The sequence below is a fragment of the Taeniopygia guttata genome, chromosome 2, assembly GCF_048771995.1.
Source record: "Taeniopygia guttata chromosome 2, bTaeGut7.mat, whole genome shotgun sequence".
Lineage (NCBI taxonomy): Eukaryota > Metazoa > Chordata > Aves > Passeriformes > Estrildidae > Taeniopygia > Taeniopygia guttata.
This window is the reverse complement of record NC_133026.1, coordinates 12,637,384-12,657,060: the sequence shown is the minus strand read 5'-3', so window position 1 is coordinate 12,657,060 and position 19,677 is coordinate 12,637,384. Positions and strand designations below refer to the sequence as shown.

Genomic DNA, 19,677 nt, shown 5'->3' with positions numbered 1-19,677 from the left:
TTATTCCAGTTGTCAGCTCAAGCTCATCCATTTTGTTCTGAATGCTATTCTTCTGCTATTTCTGCAATGATGTCTCAGTTTTGCGTTATTTTAAACTTAGCCACCTACAGAGATTCTTTTTTTTTTTCTTTTCCCCGCACTGATGATATTAAATGAGGTGAGTTTTGAGTGATATTCTGTAATTGCACAAGCAATCTCCTTTGGCTCTTTCGAGTATCTTTCCCATCAGTCTTGCCCGTTAAGTTTCCTAAGTTACAGTCACTCCACAGCATTCATGCACATCATCTTTTTTTTTTTCTCTGTTTTACTTCCTATATGCCATCACACAAAATGTTATATTACAGCCCAGGTGGATGAAATATGATTTATATATATTATTTTGTTTATAAAGCCAGTTTTCTTAATGATGAGAGTTAAAGCATTAGCCTTTGAAGGTCATTCTTGGAAAAACAGGTTAGGTTTGGTTTTATTCATATTCTCTTGCATAATGCTGAAATTTATATTTTGTTTCTATAGTGACATTGAGTAGACAATGGCTGTTAAAGAAACCAAAAGGGAATACTCCCTTAGTCTCCCAACGGTACTTTTGAGGAAGAGAGAGAGTTTAGGAATAAGAATTAAACTTTTGGAGTTCCAAGACTAAAATCAATACTGAAATGTATTGAAAAAAATCCAATCTCCATTTTTCTTTACTGGTCAAATACCTTTATTTTATTTATTGATTTATATGTGAGAATTGGATAGAAATGGAGGAAAAAGGCAGGCAATTTTACCAGTGATAAAAATTTCAAGACAATTCATGGGAAGTAAAATTTGCAAAAACAAAATGGAAGAACTTAGACCCAAACTTGAGGGAATAAATTTGGAATCTTCATGGAGTTTTGCAAGCACAAAAGTATGCAACTGAAATGATGATAGTAAATACAATAAATAGATTTATGTAATGTTCAATAACATTTCTACTTCTCCACCGAGGAACTAGGCAGCACAGTGCAGTATTTTCTGGAAGGGTGTGAGAGTTAACAGAGCCTTCAGTGCTCATGAGACAGAGTGAGGATGCTTCCCTCTGATCAGCTAAAGGCCTTACATGGGCCATCTGTATACCAAAGATGTAACTTATTTTGTGCAAAAAAATGGGGCTTTCAGTGTCAGAGTCCAGGACATCCCTCTGGCTGCCCTGGCTGTCTCGAGATCCTGGCAGGGGGTCTCAGAGACCCTGGCAAGAAGTCAAAAACACTTGTGGCTTCAATTTTAGCTTGTGGGAAACTGCCAACTCTGGATGAGGAATTACAAGCCACAAGGGTTTGAGTAGTGTGATATTTGAATTAACACAGTGTGGAAAAGTAGAATTTTGGGATTTTTAGAATGGGGTTCAAGGGGGTACAAGATGGAGGAATTTGGGTGTGTCCTGACCTTCTTCTCTTTTGTCTTGTCCTCCACTCAGGGTTCAGGGCAGACTGCCATGGTGGACTTGCTAGCCAGAGCTCGGCAGGTCAGAGAAGGAATGTTTAGATAAGAAGAAATAAACAACCTTGAAAAAGCACAATCAGAAGCATTCCAGGCTCCTCATTTGGCAGCATTGGGCTAGGGAAAGGGGAGCAAAGATTCTTTAAGATCTCTCTTGGGGTCCCTGACCTAGGAACTCTGAGAGAAATCCACATTTCAGGAGATGAAGTCACAAATAATCCAGGTAATTTACCCTTACTTCTTGCTTGTTTTTCCATATGGATTTGATTAATACTAGTAAAATAAATTTTAAAAATATTGCCGTGTATCTGTCTTAAAATTAGCCAAATGTTTGTCAAATAACCTTTGGAATAATGTTTGGAAATAAGAATACCTGCAACGCACTATTTATAGTCTCCCTTGGAGCCACTATTGTGTAAAACATAATTAAAGAGTTTCTAAAATGCACACTACAGTCTAGGTCAGGTAAATACATAATCATAGAGTTATTAATGGAGCTGCAATTAATTAATATGCCTCCATCAGAGCCATTAAAGCTGATTAATGTTATGGCACACAAAGAGAATTTGTAGCTAACAAATCAATGACCCAGTAGACCGTATTGTCTCCTTTGGAGCCATTACACTGTACCATATCAAAGCCTCATTAGAGAATTTTTAATTTAGTGATCATCATCCCCAGTAGTCATTAGCTGTCCCAGGCTGATGATGCATGTGTGCAGAAGAAATGTGAGATAGTGCTCCATCAAGAGATAGATCTCCTCCCAGTTACACGGCTGTAAATCAAGGCTAGCACCACAGGAAGCAATGAATATACATGTTTTGGAAGGAGGGGAAACCAAATTCCAAAATTATACTCCAAGAGCCAAATCACTTGAGAGAGTTTTCAAACTCCATTTATTTTGCTTATTGCATAAATTGTTTCTAACATACCAATTAAAATGTTTGATTTCCTTTTTTACCCTAGAAAGGGAACCCCCTCTGAACTTGAAAATATATGATATGTAGGCAGGGAAAAGCAATAAATTGCATATTTCCATGCCTGATATATTTGAATTTCTTCTGAAGTTTATCTTGGGATCTGAATTTTAAATATGCCTTTTACTGGAGACTGTTGATGCATACTCCCAGACCTTGCTCTTTCCAGGCATAGATTTATCCTGAAAATTCTCTCAATATTCTTCATTAAGGATAGTTCTTTCTCTGCTTTTCATTAACTTTAGTGGAACTATATCTGAGATAATTTTGTACTAAGTTATTTAATATAGAATAAATGTTCACAACTGCAGTAACCAATAGCCTTTTGAGGACACTGCAGAACAAATATTGCAATGTTTTACAAAAGTTGGGCCCAGGTCTTTATCTGTGTAAATTCAGAAACAGATTTGTTGTGGGAGGTCACTGTTCCATCCTGAGAGTGCAGAAATGGAATGGCCCTAGTTATAGGATTTGCTGCTAGACACTTTCTTTGTAGGTTTTGTTACACTGCAATCCCCTTCAGTTTGACTAAGATTTAAGGACCAGATTCTTGTTTTCTTTTCCTTTTTGAAGCAAGGATTATTATCTGATAGTCCTGCTCAGAAATGTAGATAAGGGTTCATTTCTTCACATTTGATGTATTGTAGATGGTGTGTGTATTCTGTTCCACACTTTCATTTTTACAATAGAAAGAGCTTAGAGTATTGCTAAGGAGAGGATTTACTACATCTTGTACTGCTTTTGTTGCCTACCTCAGAATTTCTGTAGTCATGGGTTTTACAAGAAGTTTGACTGAAGTACAATAAAGGCATCACAATATTAGTTTAGATTAGAAAAACAAAATCCACCTTTTGTAGTAACTCAAAGTTGAAAAAAACAGCACCTCCACTGCTCCACTGCTCTACTTCTCCCCTTCTCCCCTTTTCTTTCTTCGACAGAGTGACAATAATATTGGGCCAGTTATTTTAGAGAACATTCCTTTAAGTGTCAATGAGTGTTTATGTAAATACCTATGTTGACATGTATTTCCGAACCATAAAACTCAAATTATTTGAGAAATAGGTTTTCTCAGACAAGTGCTAGATTCTGACTGATGACAAAAATCCACAGTACTATATTTCTTCACTAAAAGTGGTACAGCCATAATATACCCCTAGTTTGTTACATTGGTGAAATAAATCTATTTATTGTCATGCCTGACGATATTTTTTTGGTACCTCACATTTTATAAAAACTTAAATATTCAAGACCACTGGAATTAGGAGAGATTTTTTTTCTGCTTTGGATAAAGTTTCATAAAATATTTTAGATGTGCTATTGCTAGATGTGCTATAGGGAGACACTCCCTAGTGTCAGGGAAATTTGCATTTTTCTCAGTTCTTGTTGAATCACCAGATTCCCAACAGTTTTCTTAATCTTAGTTGCTTGAAATTTTGAGTGTATTCATGCAGAACAAAGCTTTATAAGGCATTATGGGGAGAAAATTTTAACTAAAATTAAAAGCTTACACTGAGGCAAAATTCTTAACAGGTGCAGTGTGATTGAATTTTGTGGGGCAGTGTTAGTCCACAGGAAAATACTTAAACTCCAGATAGCCAAAGAAAATACTGAAAACAGTTGCCTAGCTGCCCAGCTTTTCAGAGTACAGCAGTGAAACAGAAATATTGTATGTATTCATAAAAGTGTGAGCATCAACAAAAAGGAAAAGAAAATTATATAAAAAAATAATGATTATTCATAAAAATTCAGTCCTTTAATAAACCCCAAAACATGCAAACTGGGATCATCCTCTTTGGAGATGTTTCTTTCATCTTTTCAAAAGGTGACAGTTTTGTTTAGCAGGAGTGGAAACCAGGATTGATTGTGCCTATGTCCTTCCCTGGGAATTATGCAAAACACTTTTCCCTTTCCTTAAATTGATATACTGAGGTAGCTTTCAGTATATTTGCTGCACTGCAAAATAAGTATTCTTTTTTGTGTGAATGTTTTTACTAGTATAAAATAATTTTAGACTCAAAATTAATCCTGGTCAAAGAGTTCTAGAGAGACTGAGACAAATAATTTAATTATTTGTCCTATTTTCTAAATGTAAAAATCATTACTCTCCCCCATTTTTTTCATTGTTGCTTTGATTCACATTGTGAAACAGTTTTAGAGTGAATGAACAGGAATTTGAAAGGAACTGGGAGCTGTGCTCCAGGTGTCCACCTAATGGAGTCAAGACACAAAAAGATTATTCAGTCCAGAAGACCAGATGGGGATTAATCCAAATTTAACAATCCTGAAATTTCAACTGTCTTTTTAATATTCCTCAGTACAAACTGGTTCTCGCTGCATATCTGCTCTCTTCTGGTCCCTGCTATGTACTCACATAAAAAAAACCAACAAACCAACCAACCAATTCTCATTTTTTCTTTCTCTGCCTCTAGGCCGTAAGCAGTTTTGGACATCTATTTTTCTATGCTGTGTGAAAAGTGAACCAGAAATTAACTGATGTAAATTAAAATATTTGTAGAGCGGGAATGATGGCAATAAAAATGAGAAGAACAAAAAACAGTAAGTAATCAAATAATAATAAAAATGCTATCAAACATACAGGCTTGATTAGCACAGTGGCAGGATTAGAATGAAAAGGACAAAATGAATCCTTGATATTTCTTCCACATATCTTTAAGGATTTTACAAGAGAGGAAGAGACAGGGGAGCATCATGTAAAAGAACTGGAAGTGCCTGTCAGTTTTAGCATAGAAATCTTCCCATTTAGCCATGCAGCACAGCAGGATGCCCTGGCTGTAGGAAAACCAAAGTGCACTTCCTCATGCAGCACGGCTCTGCCACAGGCAGGCAGCTTTGTCTGGCTGGAAGTCCCACCTTGACACAACTAACACAATTCCCACAGCCCTCAGGTGTGCACTGCATTTAGGGAATTAATCAATAAATCAACCAAATAAAAAAATCTAAACAAACCATTCTGCTTGGCATTTAAGCTCTCTCCTCTGCTGACCAACAGCAGCTGTATCATCTCTGTGCCACCTAGCTCTTCCCTCCTGACAAGTCTATAATATCAGCTGTATTTTTCCTTTTAGCACACTTCATATAGCACAGCTAATAAATTCACTTCCTACTAGATGTCTCATATTTTAAAAGTGTCAAAATAATTTCACAGTCATAATTATGGTACTTTGGCAATGTCAGAAAAGCACAACACATGTTTTACCCTAAATAGGAACTGAAAGACACTTAATCATTGTTTTTACTAAGGCAAATTGCTCACTAGAAATTCAGGTACACCAAATTTGGACTTTTAAAAGGACAGCAGAACTGAAAAAGTGCATCAAATTCACCATTTTTTTTCTAATTTTGGCAGACGATCTTATCATCTGGGATTCTCCTACTTTGTGTAAATGCATCACAGCTGGAATGAAATTTCCTAAAAGATTGGTTAATTTTATTTGCTTGTTATTAAAGCCTTATTCAAAATAGGTTTGCATTTTCAGTGAGATTCAGCTGTTAGTCTACTTCTTCTGAGCTGTGTCAAAGGATGATGAAAAAGGCAGCAGGTGGCTTGACCCCAGTCACGCAGAGTTGAGGCTTTATTGGCCTCCAGCTCTTTGCTGTTTCCATTAACAAGATGATTCTGACCCCCCACCCCCACTGCACCTTTGCAATCCTCTCTGTGATTTAGCACCAAGGACAAATAAAAATGAAGTCATTTACTCTGTGCTCACAAAGAGTGAACATGCCATAGAGGACTGAGAAGCTGAGGTATGTTGGTTATTTATTAGAACTGAAGTAGAAATGCTGTAAATTCTTTGTCTTTCACCCAAAAGTCTGATTAACCTTATGTGAGGAATATGTGCTTATTTTCTTTTCTGCTTCATGGTTCAGAGCAGCATGGAATTGCTGGCAACAAGAAGAAAAATTCCTGTATTTTAACTTTGGACAAGCTATGTTTACTTTACAGTCATTAATATGTTTACCCTAAACCTTCCTCTGGTACAAATAACCAGATTTACATAAGATAAGAACTTGCAGATTGATAATTTTTTTGGCAATAAACTTATACACCATCACTTGCAAAGAAAATTTTTCCATTGTATTTTAACATGCTTTTTTTCTCCCCTCCAAATGTACTTTCAGCAAGGTCCACAAAAGAAATGTAGATCATAATGGAAAACATAATACATTATTAATAAAAGTTGAAAGCAACAGCTTAAATGGTAATCTTTAAGCAAACTGTAAATCCCTCCAATATGTCCTGTGAGTTATGTAAGCACCCTGAGACAAACAGAGGATACAAATTAGAGAGAAGCAAGGAGAGAAAAATCAGCAAAAAACATTATGAATTGAAAATCTATTCCATTGTTTCTTCTGGAGTTTTTTTGGCAAAGAAGAAATTATGTTCTCAGCAAGTACAGCAAAGACAGCTCAGAGCACTTGAAATTCTCATTTATGTTATAGTAATGCAAATCAGGAACAATTTTGTGAAGCTCCATGAACATTGTTGGGAGAGAAACGAAAAGCAAGCTCCAAAACTCAGCTCTTGAACTCAGTTGCAACAGCACAGATCAGCTACTTGCAAATAACCTGAGAGGAACATGCATCTGAGTCCTTTAGCCCACTTGCTAAAATATCAGTAGAAAATTAGTTCTATAAATAGAACAAAATGAGAGAGATGCTACATGGCAAAATCTAATGTACCATTGTAACCCTTTCTTCTTTCAACAGTATTGCAGAACCTCCCAGTATTCATCATATTTTTCTGGGACACAAAAGCACTGGACTTTCTCAGCTAGAGACACTATGTCATCAGGGGACTTGTCACAGGAGAAGTTTTTAAGCTCCAAATAAGCTTCTTGCAGAGAGGGGCAGACTATTTTGGTGGCTCTAGGGACTAAGCTATCTTAGATATTCAGATATTTTAAATAAAATAAGTAAAGCAATTCAATGTCTAACACACATACCCAAGCTTAGCAACTTCTGCATGACTGTGCATGACTTCCAGGAGGACATTCTCCCATCTCTGACTGATACTACAATGTATTGAGCTTTGATTCTGTGAATGCCCATTTAATTCTGACAAAATAAATTCACTTTATGTATTGTGCTGTAGCACAAGTTTACACTTCTAATTTTATGAGTAAGTAAGATAAAAAATGGAGGAATTCTCTTTTCTGCCATTGAAATTCACAGTTTTACCATTTAAAAGCCAACCAGAAAGATATTACTATAGCCGCAGCTGGTAGATAATATTTACCATATCTACTAATTGGCTATATTTAATTAATGCCTGAAATTTCAATTTACTCATGAAACAAGAAAGAATACACAAGAGTAAAATTAGAAAGGTGGTCCCTAATTGCTTTTAATGACTATTCTGAATAACAGTATTAAGTATACATATGCATCCAGTCAACAACCTCCAAAGTTACATTTCAGCATCCTCATACCCAAAGAAGCAAAAAATAAAAAACCGAATAGTTTGAACCAAGAATAAAACTTTTATACAACTTACATTTCTCTTTGAATCTTTTATTTCTGTAACACAATCCCAGAACCCTGATTCAAACACCTGGGCAAACACTAGATAACCTCTTTGCTCCAGGCCAATGCTTCCCAATTAAATTCAGTGTTTGCTAATACTGTTCCAATTAAGCAGTGGTGGTGCTTTGTGCTGTCTTAAGGTTAAAAATCCCCTGGGAACATCAGTACAGCTATCCATTAGATACACTCTAAAGATTTTATCTATCTCAATAAAAAGAAAAAAAACTCTAGCAAAATGGTTAGCAGAGAAATCTCAAAATTTACTTGCCACTTTCTATCCACTTCACTAAAATTCTTTCTGTAAATAAAGGATTGCCCATACTGCAGTGGTAATATCTTGCAATCACATCTTTTGGGGTTTGGTGTTTGTTTTTTTTTTTCTTTTTTTTCCCTTGAGCATAAAATCTGAAAAGCACAGAATTTTTGCTTTAAAAATTACAAAATAGAACATCAGAAAGTCAAACCATTCTTGTTGCTGCTGTTTTTTTTCTCCAAATTAAATATAAATTGTGACAGAAAATTTCACACATAGGGATTAGGTTTTAACACAGTTTCTTTGTTTGCAGTTAGTAGAGAACGGCACCATGAGTAAAGCATTCATTCCATTTCTATACACTTCTGGCAATCTGCTCTTTGAAACTTCTATTTATGCTTACATTTTCTGTAACCATAGCTTTGGTGACTAGCTTGGATTAAAAAAAATAATCTTCTGAAGGCTGAGAAAATTAATAAAACTAAGGAAATTAATTCTCTGCATTTGTCTTTCTTTAAATGGCAAACTTTTCCTAAAGAGTGGGGGTTTTAATCTCTAATTTGGACTAAAAGTCCCAAAGGATAATCTAAAGAACAAGAAAAAGAAGTGTACTCACTCTAAAATTAGATGTCTAAGAAAAAAGAATACTGCTATCAGAAAACATTTAATTACATATTTGCCAGTTAACATTTTGGAGGTTCTCTGTTAAGATCTAGAAAATCACCTGGAAAAGGAGGCTGAAAACTTAAAAATATGCCAGGAGACAGAACAAGGTTTTCTTAATCTATTTTTATCAAGTGAAGGAGAATATTTGCAGAAGCTTCATAAAATAGAGGGAATCTTTCTCCCTGAGCTGTGAAGCAATAAAAGTAAATTACAAGTATTACTATGATTCTGTCCTGTACTATGATTCTTATCCTTTGGGTATAAGTGAAATGGTAATGGCTTAAAATTATGTCCACAGACTACATATGTGCACATATTACCCATTTTCTTATCTGCCTCACTGTTCCATTTGGTTAATGGACGTTTTGGGTGAATATTTAAGATAAAACTGAAAAAAGCGTCATTAACTCAGGATGCAAACTCCAGTAGTAGATTGAACTAAAGTGTCTGAAATCTCTGAAAGTCCAGGCAGTCCTCATCAATCTGAACAGCCACATTTTTATGAATGCCCAGTCACAACATGGGCTATACAAAAGAACTTGACTAATTAATTCTATTTTAACATCCCTCTCCCCCTCCCCACCCTTATTAGTGCTATCAAATCTGTGGGAAAATTATAGGAAAAACAAAGCAATAAGGACAAGGTAATGTTTGGGAGGATATGATAGTAATATAAATAATAACATTAATCTGATCAACAACAGCATTGTTCCTAATAGTAGCTCCTTTGTCATTTTCCAGTAACACTGGAATTCACTCTCCAAATACAACATGCAAAAAAGACAATAATCCAGTCTGACTGTGACAGGGCAGAACCACTTTGTAAATCTAATTTCTAGGACTAATTTCTTTGCCATAAACCAGCACAGTAATGGGGTTTCTTTTTGAATTGGTTTGGTTGTGTTGCTTGGTTTTTTGTGGTTTGTTTGTTGGTTTGTTTTTTGGATTTTTTTTTTTTTTTTTTTTGGGCCCCGATGAACCAAATTCAGGTCAAAATATCCTTGAAATGCAAACCTCCAGTCTTATATAGTATAGATGAAATGTCTTTATATCAATTATTTTGGACGGAAAGAAAGAAAGATACCCATCAAAAGCTTTGGGAATCTTTGGAGATACATCTGGGATCAAACTTGTGACCAATCTGGGTAGAGATTAGGGCAAGAGCCTTCTTTCCTCACTCCAACACATTTCATGCTCTGCTCCTTAGTCTAGTGAAATTGCCTTTTTCTATATGGTTTGCACTGAAGCCAGATGAACTGTCTGTTTTTGCCTCCAAAACCAGCTGATAACTGACTATAAATAAAATACTGTAACCAACAGTTAACAGCACAACCATGTGTTGCTTAAGAATCATAGACAATGGAGCTTTTGGCAATATTGCATTTCCTGGCTTCTTTTGTTTCATTATTAGAAGCCTCACTGCCTTCTCATTACCTTCTCACATAACTATTCATTATCTTGTTTCTGAACTGCCTAATAATGGTAGCATCTTGCAAAACTGCCTAAGGTACCAGGAAAAAAATTAAAAATTTGATGGGCTTCAGATGTATCTCTGGAGTTAATTTGCAGTAACTATTTGTAGCTAATATTATAACTAATTTGTTACAATTGGTATACTGAAGAGACTATGTTTTTGACCTTCTGACTTATTCCTTAATTTTCTCTATTAATAAGAATGTATTCAGAACTGATGACTTTCTGGAAAGACTTGTCCAGTACATTTTGGAACTTCTTTCTCATTGTTTGTAGCCCAAACCTAGGATTTCAGCAATACTTGCTGTGCAGAGTAATGAAATAACATAGTATAAAACTTTTGCAGATTGTAAGTTAAATACCCACTGTTTTGCATAAGACACTAATATGTTTGGTTCAAGCTGTCACATTCTGTTCTGAATATGTTATGGTATGTGCTTTAAATTTGATTTAAGAACTTAGTTTAGCTCTCCTCCTGAAAGTGTAAACACAGAAACAAGGAATGAGGAAGGAAGCTTCTGTAGGTCTAGTAAATGTGGAAGTAGATTTTAAGTTACCAGAACACTATGAGAAAAGAAAAGCTATACAGCACTAAAAGACTAATAACAGGTTGTTGCTGTTTTTTTTTTTTAATCAAATAAATAGAAATTTAGGATAAAATTAGAAAGAGAGAGCTTCTCTTAACCAGTGGAGAACATTTCATTCCGTTTTGCTTTTTTTTTTTTTTTTTTTTTTGTAAATGATCATCTGTTACATTTCTTTTGCCAGAATATACCAATTATATTTCTAAAAATAGATCCTTAAATAGTTTACTATTTAACTTGAGAACTGGGATATTAAATGATCTGATCAGTGTTAAAATGTATTGTAAGTACCTTCAAATAGAGATACAATCACCATATACTCTAAAAGGATTTTTGTCTTCCAATTCTTTCTCTCAAGTAAACTAAACAACAGTATCTTCCAGGGTGGTTTGGAATCTTCCCAGTTGATTGCCATGAGTTAAGGTCAAGATTTTAAGTGAACCTACATGACCAGAGTTAGATGGGAATAAACCAGAGGAAAACTGTTCAAAGGAGGTCTCCGAAATACAATAAATATGGCAAAAGTTTTATCCTCTTTTAATGTGAAGGTAATAGTAAACTAGTGGCTGTAGTTTCTCACTTAGAAATTTTTATTGCATAGTTAAAGGAAAATTATAATTTATGTTCAAGGAACCATGCTGATGACAACAAACTTTCCTGGATATTGTTATTTAATAAAAAAATGATATCTGATATTGTTTCATCTTTTGAATTATGACTCATCTGTGATTTACAATATGTATGAAATTCACCTAGAATAAATCAACTACCTTATTTTGCTCCTTTTAAATTTGCTTTCCAAAATATTTTAGATTTTCCCCAAATTTATTAACAAATAATCTCCAATCAAACTGTAAGTGATTTGTCAATTCTGATATTTCTCAATGATCATAAGTACAGAGGCAGGCACTACACAAATCAAAAGTTTCAGAGTGCTGCCTGACTTTTTTCATGTGCTGTTTTCTGGTTAAACTGTGTTAAGTCAGCCTTATGATGTATTTGAATAATTATCTGTTACTTCTACAAAGAAGCTTTAATAGTTCTTTGAATATACAAATGTTTCTGCAAATCCCAGCTTCTTCCTGAATTAGGTTCTCACTTCATAATGCTCTCTTTGATCCTTAGACCTCAGAATTAGATATATTTCTTGACAAAGTGCAATAGACCACTCTTTCTTTATCATATTTTTACTAATATATGTTCTTGTTTTTTAGTTATGGAACATTTTATTTTTATTATTGGATTTTAAAGCTTAAATATTTTTGTATGCACTCCCAGATAATATGCTAAGCTTTAAAAAATGTTTATAATATATGTATATAGTGTAATAATGCATAATGCTATGAACCACTGTAACTGCTGAAAATTAGTGGTTGCAAATTAAGGCTTTTAACAGCTTTGCACTTCTCAGATTCCCATGTAACATGTTTTAGAGTGTTAATCTCTGTCATACTGGGTAACAACACGAAACAGATTCAGACCTTCATTTCTGTTTTCATTTTCTGGTTTCCTTAAAGTGGAACCCTCAGATTAGTGTAACAGTTGCTTCTTTTTTATTCATACCCTGCCTTAAAGAGATCTTGCCTGCTTTTAGTTTGCAAATGGAAAGTGCTTCCTACAGAACTGCCTTGAATAGCAAAAATGTTATTGAATATTCTCATCTTAACAATATAAATTTGAAGTAGTGTTGGCAAACCTGCTCTTGACTTGGTCGTCATTTTCTTCTCGTAGTGGTTGTCATAATCCACCTTGTCAGCCTGCAGTACGTTCCTGGTTAAGCCCTGTGCATGGATATTACAGCTCAGTTTTGCCATTCAGCATCCCAAGTGCACTGTAGGAAATTACCATCATGTATCTGAGAAAAAAGCCAGATTACACAATGGACTGTTCCACTGATGACTTGTTTTCCACAGGCAAACTTTCTCCATTAGGAAGAGCCAGCTTAATCATTTTGAAAACCACAGCTACAAATCCAGATCCACTGTCCTACTGATTTTGGTAGGAAGCCACCACCTCTTACAAAAATGTGCTACACGACTGCTCTGACTCGTGATTTAATGATTCTCTGGATGAATGACTGTTGTGTCTGCAGACAAATCCTATTGTTCACACAAAGAGAGTCTGTCCCAAAAGTGTTGGACTCTGTGCATGTGTTGAAACTGTTCTAAATACACAGAGCTGTTTATTGAATTGGAGGCTCATGCCTAGAACAATAGAATTTAGGCAATAGGTCAGACACAGAGCATGATTTTTTTTTTCCCTTTTGGATCTGTCAAAATTACATGGTCTGCAAAACATACCACTGGAAAAAGTTTGAGTCTCATTGACATTGATTGGGTGATTATATGGTGCTATAAAGTACTAAGCAAAACTCATGTAGTCCATAAAGGCTATGCAGGATGGTAATTTCATTCAAGCTGATTTAAATGTTATCTGAGTATATGTCAATTGGACCAGGATATTTCTTTCTACATCTCAGTCATTTCCAATTTTCTTGCCAGGAGAGATTGACCAATCTACTTTTCATCTAGAACAGAATGTTTCTTGGAGAGCCAAGATTAAAAAGTGGAGGTCAGACTCACCAGTTTACTGATTTTGGAGATGGCATAAAATTTTCTTTCAATTAGGCAACTACTTTATCTTTGATTGCCCTTATCATCACTATGGCTTACAATATAGCCAATTCCTAACAAGAGTGAGAAACAGAAAATCCCTTTTTCTCTAGTGATTAAGAATATTGTATGAATGAAACTACTTCTGCCAATATTTTATGAGACCCCTTATGGATCCAAAGAGAAATGAAAACTCTTTATTCATTCCAGACTACAGCTAAGTAGCGATCAATTGTGTTTTGAAATTTGCCTGTAAATTACTGTAAAAGCTTGACTTACAAATGGCATTACATTCTCCATTAAAATGAGTGTTGCTTTCAGTCAAATGTAATAAAAATTATGGAAACCTAGCTGGTCAAACAGAAAACCTAACTTTATTCATCAATGATTTCAATAAAGTGTATTTTTCTTTTTTTATTGTTAGCAAAACAAAGCTAATGTTTATAATTAAGTTAATGGGTAAATCAGTCAGAATTATTAAGTAGTGACCAGATCCTATTAGAAAAACTGCTTTTAGGAGTAGAAACTAAAAGCACTAATTTGTCCCTGTATTCCTTTTTCTTCTTCCTAAAATGAAAGGGCAGGAAGTAAATAGACAAACTCTTTACAGTGGCTTGCTAAAATCCATTTCTCAGATTTTACATCCTGATACTGAAGATCAGAGGTCTAAGGATCTTCCTGAGTTAGAGTCCTAAGGCTGTTCCTGCATTGCTCCAGTGAGAAAATGAAAGTGGCCACAGACTGTGTCACATGTGTCTTTAACTGTTCCCTTAGTTGTAAGGTGTGGGTTACCTGAGGATAAAATAGCCAAATTCTTTCCTGCTCTGTAGCAAGCACCAGTGACTTCTCTTAGATGCTCTATAATTCAAATAGATGGACCCAGGGTCTTTGTCCACAGATGCCTGATATTATAGGGAAATTATTAACTCAGAAGTCTACACTGAAGTAAATTAAAACCAGAAGAATCTGGAATAAATTTGTGAAATACATCCCAGATATTTTTTTACCCTGTCATAACTTCTGATACTGGATAAGAAGTTGAAAATGCTGATGGGTGCTTTAAAACATGAAGGACTTAAGTCATCTTTGATTTGCATAGAGAGAGAATGTATAGAAAATTATCCTCCTGGTGAAGTAGTTTTACCACTGGTTTTGAGTGGAAAATGCTTTTGTCCACTACTTCATTGAACATGTGTATTTCATAGTGTAGTGATGATATTGCATCATGGAACCATCCTGATATGGTAAATTCTTAGCCCACGGCTCTTGCTGAAGAGACATTTTAAAGTGCTAAGCCTCTCAAAAATTCAGCATTTTCATTTCCAATTTGCTTTATTTTAGGAGCTATGAAGTAAATTGCTGTTGCTGTTATTGTAGCCACACACCTGATCCTGCTTCCCTTGGCCCTTTGTCCCTGATTCATTTACAACTGTGACACATTCAGTGTGAGAGGCAGATGAACAACTTGAGACAAAGGTGTGATGGAAGGGTTCTGGGGTTATGCAATCAACAGCATTTTGCATTTTGTTTAACCTGTTCTGGTGGTGGTACTTCTGCATTTCACAGATTCCTGTGGGTAAAAGCTCTCTCAACCTTAAAGGGCTTCCATTTTGAGTGAACTCTGTGACCTGTCCAGTTTTTTTCCATATACTATTTTGAAAATGAACCTTTCTGATAAGATCACTTGTTGCTCAGCAGGTGATTGCTGCACTTCCCGGTGTAAAATTCTGATTTATGCTTACTGTCAATTCTTTAGCATTTAAAAACCAGCAATAAAACAAGGAGATACATCCATGGCACCAGAATATCTATCAGTTCTTAAATTATTTTGAAACTCTTCTTGTATTTAATGTTTTCATTTTATTTAATGCTTATCAGTGTCTATACACACTGACAGATTTTAGTTAAATCTTTAGGTTATTTCATCACTTCTTTCAGATAATGTAGAAATAAAAAATCAATTATGAAGTTTTTTGTGTCAACATAACAGTAGTAGTAGTAGTAATAACAATAACAGTTTTTATTTTAAAAAGCAAAAATCTAGATACATAAAAAAAATTGGAATACTAAAGCTATTGGATCTGTGCTATTGGAGGACTCATTGAAGGGCAGCAGTTAAACTACGAAGGAGCTTTTGAATACCAAACACAGCAGGAAGTTTTTTACTTTCAGATGTAATATTGTTGCTGAAAAATATCTTTGTCTTTATATGAATAACCTTAAATAGCTATTCTCCCTGCTTGCTACTTATGAACAATACTTGAGAAAATAGGTTTTTAAAGTGTATGGATTACCAGAGCTCTCCATTTTAACAGTTGGAGACAATTAACTCATTGACTGAAGAGGAAGATTCAAAATGTCCATTATTTAATGGCTTGCTATAGCTACTAAGTCTGTGGATTTTTAGAACAAACCAATTTTCCTTTCTTAAATATGTGCAAACATTTATTCTTTGGCTTAACTAGTCACTAGTAAAATAGAAGTAACTAATACATACAGCCACTTAGGGTACTGTGGTGAGTATGTTTATAGACATTTTGAAAGCAGACAATTCATAGAAATTAATTTAAAAGGAATTTGTATGTCAAAAGTCCAACATGTTCTATGTGGAAAATGGAATCAAGATTCAGATGTGCAAATCCCAAGGTCTTGTAGAGTTAAGCACTTTTTGAGTAAGACTGTTGACAGGAAAGAAAAAAAAGGAGATGTCTAGATAACTTCAGAAAGACAGAAATAATGTTAGCGGTTATTGCTTTTGGCTAAGTAAGCTGTTTTTTTAATATTTAAAAGAATAGACATTAGCCTATATATTTAAATTGTTTGTTTTTCATATTTTCCTCTTCATACAACTAATTTCATCTCCTAGGGAAAAAACAATGTCTTTGTTTAAGATGTGATAAAGAAAATTGCATTTTTAGTTTTTGTAAGTATGTTGACCAGATGTCCTTGAATTTAATTTATTAAAGCCAACACTCTTGGAGTTGTTAAATAATTTATAGAGACATCATTGCAGAATTTTGCATTTGGTGACTTATTGAATCATTTTTTATTAATACATGACTTTTAATTAAATATTTAAAGCTTCACTACCGTATCTAATTTCTTTAGGAAAAAAATCTTGTAATCAATATGTTTCAAATATCATATCAATAATCACAACACATTGTGGTGCTATTTCATGCTCACAGACATTTCTGTCATTATTCCAATGAAATGAAGTAATTTCTAAATAGCACTTAACATTCAAAATGGTGGACAACAGATGGACATAAATTTCAGTTTCTTATTTCATAAGAGAATTAATGTAAAATTTATAATATTTTATTTTCAAAAAAATCTAGCTATTAAATTTTTAAACTATCATAAAGTTATATTGTTCAGTTTTCTCTGTTTTGTTTTGGATCTTGTTCACATAAATCATCTTACAGGCTCAAATGCTCCTTGCTGATGTTAAGCACTCATTTTTAGGGTTTGACTGTGGAATAATCTGAATTTTCAAAAACCAAGTAAACTAATTTGGTGATGCAGAATAGAAAAAGGTTCAAAACTGGTTTGTGACCATAAAGAATTTGCAATCTCAGCATCTATTTCTTTATTAAAAAACTTTCTGGTTTCATTTCAAAACCTGCCCTACTTTTCACCTTTACTATGAAAAGACTTTTGTCTCTTCTCAGATAATAAAACTGTCCATAGAAGTTGTTAATTCCTATACTCAGATATAAGAAAACCCTTAGAAGATAGAAGGGTATTTTCAATAACACTGAGAGCAAACTGATCATATCAAAACCAATTAAGAAACTTTCCTAGGATTATTAAGTATGCATTGAGTGTAAAAATCTGGCAACATGTTGAGTTTACTCTGAGTAATTTTGTTCGTTAACCATGTTGATCCACTTTAAACAATGCAAAGCTAAATCTAAAAATTGTACAGATCCAAGTCTTAAGGTCACACAGATGCCTGAACTTTCATTTCTAAAGTATTCAGCAAGTAAACACTACAGTTGTATGCTATACATTAGCCTGTTGGTTTGGCTCCATATTATAATGATGCTTATGTGGATTTTCTAAAGAACACTTAGCAACTGCAACAAAAAAATCTCTTCTTTTTGTACATAGGTTTGCTTAGTACTGTAGTTTCCATGGAAACTCCTAGAAATAGCAATTTCATTCCAGCCCTTACAAACCCACTGTGAGCTTTTTCATTTCAACTTTTTTCTTTTTTTCTTGAATAAACTCTTAAATTCTAACTAGTTAGAACAAATAATATTGATGCGGATTATTGTTTATTAGGATATTTGCTTTATTTTTTTCTCAAATAAAAAATAATTCTATAATTGTCCTTTTACTACCAAAGAATATGAAACCACATAATTTTTAAAAATATTGTTTAAATTCACTGTCATTATGAACAGATCTGATTACATTTTGTACTGCATTTTAGCTTTCTGATAGGATCTGAGTCACACAAAAAAATTATATACCTAACTCTTAGCATTATTAAAATAGCTGCAGCTGGGAGGTGTAACTCCATCATGAATGAATGACAAAGTAAAAAAAAAAAAAACATTCTCTGTAAGGAAGCGTCTCAATGAAAATGCTGGTAAACAAGTCTGAGAAAAAAGGAAACAGATGCTAAGTGATAAGAATGTGCTTGTTCTGACAGGGAACACCACCAGTGTGCGTATGTGATGGGTTGAACGTGTGTGTCTGCAGGGGGAACTTATTCAGCTGTTTCCTTGCTACATTCAAGAGTGAACCAGTAAAATAAGATTTGCTTTTCAGCTGGGAAATGACACTTTGATTCTGTGTTATAAAGGAAATGTCCCTTTTTTCCTCCAGTGTAAATTACTCTTTAAGAATTCAAGTCAGCTCAGATGCAGCCAGGATCTGGATAAATTATTTTTCAAGACTCAGAAGATGTGTACTGTTGCAAAAACAAGCAAGTGACAACAGGTACCAGATTAAAACAACTGAGTGGCCACCAAGGATGGAACTGGTAGAAAATTTTCTGGAGCTTGATTAACTTTCTGGTCTAGTCAGGTGTTTAAGTCTATTCACAAACAGATCCTGCAAAAAATTCTAGGGAGCATGCTATGTTCAACATAGTCGGAGCTATTTCAAACGGCAAAATACTTTTCTATTATGCATTCTATGCAGATCATGAAGTAGTTAACAAGAGGAGCTATAGGAATATTAGTCAAACTGATATTGCCGTTACCAAGGTTGAAAACTCGGGTACATTTTAGTGGGCAATTTCAACTTAGTTATGACTGATAGGGTTGAACTTGGGCGTGGTATTATACTGCTTCCACACTTAGGTGATTTAGGAAGCACCTGTGGCATATCCATATATTTTAACACCTTAAATCTTCACATAGTGCTACTGCAGAAGACACTGTGCCACTATGGATTTCCATTTTCCTGGCTGGAAAGTTATTTGAAAACACAGTGTCCATATTTGACAGAACAGATCAGGTACTGCTTTTTGGACAAAATATTTTGACATTTTCCATTTTAGCAATAGCTGATATTCTGCTTAGTGATCTTTCTTGATTGTTGCATGAGTTATCCTCTTAGAAGACATATCTCCAAGAATATTTTATTGATGATGGTGTGGAAAACACATGTGAAGATTCTGTAATCTCAGAAATATGCATGTGGTGAGTATCTGCAAAAAGCCATTATCTATCTCTGGTAGACACATTTGTAATGATTTATTGTATGTCAAAGACAAGGGATCTTTTTGCATAGTATACAAGTATTGCCATTTCCATATTGTTCTCCAGATAGAGAATTAATGTATTCTTCTCTTTCCTTGAGTCATAACAATGATTGTGTTTTTAATCTGATTTCTGCCATCTCAAGAAATTTTAGATTCTTCACTTGGATTCTTTAAAGACAGAATAGATACTCTTTTTGTCAGATGTCAAGAGTATTGTACAGTCTCTGAACACAATGGTACCATCTGATTTCCACTTTCTATGTTTTGTTTAGCCCTGAGACCAAAATTATTTTTCAGTCCATGCTTGGGTTCAATGTAATGTAAGTGTTCAAAGTAAAGCACATGCAGAGTGAAAACTACTAATGGAAGCACCACAAAT

The 19,677-nt window shown here is 34.4% G+C and overlaps 1 long non-coding RNA gene across 4 annotated transcripts in view; it reads left to right on the top strand.

Annotated features, from left to right (window-relative positions):
* The window catches only part of LOC115493634 (uncharacterized), a 52,976-nt gene extending 35,029 nt beyond the window's left edge, over positions 1-17,947 (top strand). For 3 of the 4 annotated variants that reach the window (XR_012054440.1, XR_012054441.1, XR_012054439.1), the window contains 3 exons: positions 1,445-1,690; positions 4,874-5,000; positions 7,173-8,735. This is a non-coding gene — a long non-coding RNA (uncharacterized lncRNA). Of the gene's footprint in view, positions 1-1,444; positions 1,691-4,873; positions 5,001-7,172; positions 8,736-12,877 lie in introns of those variants that run through there. The other variant, XR_012054442.1, reaches the window with a different exon arrangement.
* Positions 17,948-19,677: the final 1,730 nt, after the last annotated feature.